This window comes from Nycticebus coucang, chromosome 13 (assembly GCF_027406575.1).
Source record: "Nycticebus coucang isolate mNycCou1 chromosome 13, mNycCou1.pri, whole genome shotgun sequence".
NCBI lineage: Eukaryota > Metazoa > Chordata > Mammalia > Primates > Lorisidae > Nycticebus > Nycticebus coucang.
The window spans coordinates 33,509,708-33,513,614 of NC_069792.1; the positions used below are offsets into that span (position 1 = coordinate 33,509,708).

A 3,907-nucleotide genomic window follows, 5' to 3' on the forward strand; every position below is an offset into this window, starting at 1 on the left:
GCAAGCACATATATCCAACATATTAACCTGGATGTCAACAGTGACGATGAGGAAATGGGTACGAAGATCAAGGCTGAGGAGAAAGACACAGCACCCACAGCACAGTGGTTCTGGCGCTGGCCACATGCACCAAGGGTGGAGGGTTTGAACTCGGCCCGGGCCAGCTAAACAACAATGACAACTGCAACAAAAAATAGCTGGGCATTGTGGCGGGTGCCTGTAGTCAAACCTACTTGGGAGGCTCAGGCAAGAGAATCACTTAAGCCCAAGAGTTTGAGGTTGCTGTGAGCTGTGACACCAAAGCACTCTACCAAGGGCAACATAGTGAGACTCTCTGTTGCCAATAAATAAATAAATACATAATAAAGAGAAAAAAATGGACTAAAATGAAAAATGGGCCACGTGTGGATTAGCGACAATTCTGAGGAATGATTCACTCTCTACACCTGGTACAATGTACATTCGTTGCAGGGAATTCAAAAGTTAAAAAATTACAAACAATATACATTCATTGCAGGGAATTCAAAAGATAAAAAATATTTTTTAAAAAAGGGAAGGGCTGGCTCGGGGCCTGTGGCTCAAGCGGCTAAGGCACCAGCCACATACACCTAAGCCGGAAGGTTCGAATCCAGCCTGGGCCTGCCAAACAACAATGATAGCTACAACCAAAAAATAGTCAGGCGCTGTGGCGGACACCTATAGTCTCAGCTACTTGGGAGGTAGAGGCAGGAGAATCTCTTGAGCCCAGGAGCTAGAGGTTGCTGTGAGATAACCAAAAATTAGCCAGGCATTGTGGTGGGTGCCTATAGTCCCAGCTACTTGGGAGGCAGAGGCAGGAGAATTGCTTGAGCCCAGGAGCTGGAGGTTGCTGTGAGCTGTGATGCCATGGCACTCTACCTAGGGTGACAGCTTGAGGCTCTGTCTCAAAAAATAAATAAATAAAATACAATAAAAATAAAAAGGGAAGGGCTGGCATGAATGTAAAATGGTACAGCTGCTGTGAAAAACAGTTTCATAGTTCCTTGAAAAGTTAAACAGTTACTGTATGACCCTACAATTCCACTCCTGGGCATATATCCAAGAGAAATAACAACACATGAGTATGTTCACACAAAAACTCACACAGGACTACTCAGAGCAGCATTATTTTTTGTTTGTTTGTTTGTTTTGGATTGAATGAATAAATGTGGGGGATGCCATTTTCCACAGTGGTGCTGGAAAGGCTGGCACCTGTTTTCATTCCCTGACAGGAACCTGGGGAAGCCACCCTTAACAGTGGGGCAGGATTTAGGAGAGGAAAGGGAGGGGCCACATAAAAAGAACACACAAGGCTAGGGAAGGGCTTCTGTAATTGCCTTTAAATTCTTTTTGTTGGCTGTATCTGTTAAGTGTGATAAGATATTATTAATCTTTGGACAATCTGGCCTTGAATACCTGAATGAACTCTTGTTAGTGGGTTCACTTAGGTCTCTTCACCTCCCTAAATGCTTCTTGAATGAATGCTGGCCGAAGCATGACAAGGCCCTATAAGACAGTCCATGTATCCTTCCGGTACATTTCTTGTGAATGATTCACAAGAAAGATCCCGGACTTTTACATTAAACTGACCAGAATTAAGTTGCTTGATGATAAATTCTATCTGGCGGGGCGGTGCCTGTGGCTCAAGGAGTAGGGCAACCGTCCCAAATGCCAGAGGTGGTGGGTTCAAACCCAGCCCCGGCCAAAAAAAAAAGAAAAATTCTATCTGGTGGATCATTTCAGCGTTGCCTTCTTTGCTGAAGCAGTGTAGGATGTCTTCCATCCCCATTGCTCTCACTTCCTCCTGGATGGATAGAATAGAAAGGATGCTGTACAGAGCTCCGTTCACATACGGCTGGATCTCGTGGCTTTTATGGCCAAGCAGATCTGAAAGGACTTTGAGCACGAGGCCTGCCACCTTGGCACACATGTTCTTCCCTGCACTCCAGAGGCAGAGGTTCATAAGCAAAGCCACTAAGTACTCCAGTGTGTAGTCAGACAGGCAATCAGAGTCCTTCAGAATATCAATCAGCCAGAAGATGAGACCATCTTGAAGCGATGCAGCGGGCGCCTGAGGCTGAACTTTTGCAAGGCCCCAAGGACATTCTCCTGGGTGATGACATCCTTGTCCTCCTTCAGCCTTCCCTCCAGCATCCACAGCACCATTTTGTTCTGAGCAAGGTAGAGGTGACCTTCAGCTAGTGACGCAAAAGCGTTGATGAGCCTGGCCATGTACTGCCGCACCACCTCACTCTTTGCGTGCAGCAAGTGAAGCACATTCCTCTGGTTGTGGGTATGACAGTCCAAGAGGTGGTTGCTGATGTAGGCCTGCAGAACCGCCTCCCTCTGCTCTCCAGGACGGGAGGTGCTCAAGCGCCAGCGCAGAGCCTGCAACAAGAAGGCTTTTAAACCATCACTCCCCCAAATCAAATCCTTCTTCAGTTTCTCATAAGCCAGGGAGGGCAGTAATGGGACATCTTTCAGTCTCACGGGTGCCAAGGAAGCTTGTAACATGCTGGAAGCCGTCCCAGGCCTTGTGAAGTCCACGCTATGAGCCAGGCTCTGCCACATCTGGTTGCTGAAGAGGCAGACACGGACACTCTGGAGGTACTCAGGAGTGATCATCTTGCCACTGACTGTGGCCTGAGAGAATCCGGCAGCTCTGCTGTGACTCCAATGAGATTGTGGTAGTCTGCTTGGATCTTACTGTACGTCTCAGGTAGGTCACTGACCTAAGTTCAGCTCTGACCAGCTGCTGGTGGAGCTGCTGCAACATCTCTTTGTTACTTTGTCCATTCTCCTTATACACTGTTAAAAGCTTCAGCGTGTTGCTATCTTTAAATATTAAAGCTAGAAACTTTTCCAACTTCAACTTTAACTCTGGAGTCCAGGAATGCTGAAAGAGTTCTTTAAACGAAGGGTGTACCATAGGGTTGGGAAGAAAAGGAAGGGCATAGAAAGGAAGAAACTCGGTGGTCTGGCTCAGCGCTGCTCCTTTGGTCTCCAGGTAGGTTTTGAAGTAAGAAATCCTTTCCTCCAGCTCCTCTCTGTCCGGTCTCCCTACGGAATGTTTCAGAGGATAGATGGCAAAATGGATGTGAAGATAGAATTCCAACTTCTGGGCAAGGGCGTCACCATTTTGGATGAAACTGGGAATGTGTTCTTCCCATAAATTGAAGAACACCTTCTGGTCTCCATTGTCAAATGCAGAGACAAGAGCCTTCTGAATTATCAATGATTTAGAGTCCTGTAAAGATCCACCTGCTGTTTTACATAATGGTTTTCCTTTTATTTTGCATTCTTTGGAAAATGTTTTCAAGGTATCTTCAAATTCAGCAAAATCTAAATAGTCTTTCACTAGTTCGAGTATTTCAGATTCATGAGCCAGAATATCCCCCATATTGAACTGTTCCTGGTAATTCTCACAGGAAAAATGTCTGTACTTCGGCCGCGGACCAGCCTCCACCCTACAGCATTATTCATAATAGCTAAAAAGTGGAAACACCCCAAATATCCATCAGTGGATGAATGGATAAACAAAATGTGGTTTATGATCAAGTGATTCTCTTGCCTCAGCCTCCCAAGTAGGTGGGACTACAGGTGCCTGCCACAACACCCAGCCTTTTTTTTTTTTTTTTTTTTTTTCTTAGAGACAAGGTCTGGCTCTGACTCAGGACGGTTTCAAACACATGAGCTCAGGCAATCCATCCGACTCAGCCTCCCAGAGTGCTAGGACTACAGGCATGAGCCACCACACCCAGCCGAAAGGATCACATATTGTGATCCTTTTCTATTTGTTTATTTATTATTCCATTTGTTTCCATTTGATTTGACTATTTGATTTGATTCTATTTGTTTATTATTAGCCTTGCCAAAGCAAGGCCTCAAA

At 45.7% G+C, this 3,907-nt stretch overlaps 1 pseudogene; it reads right to left on the reverse strand.

Annotated features, from left to right (window-relative positions):
• Nucleotides 1–1,480: 1,480 nt before the first annotated feature.
• On the reverse strand, nucleotides 1,481–3,418 carry LOC128563318 (lisH domain-containing protein ARMC9-like; annotated as a pseudogene).
• Between the last annotated feature and the right edge of the window lie 489 nt (nucleotides 3,419–3,907).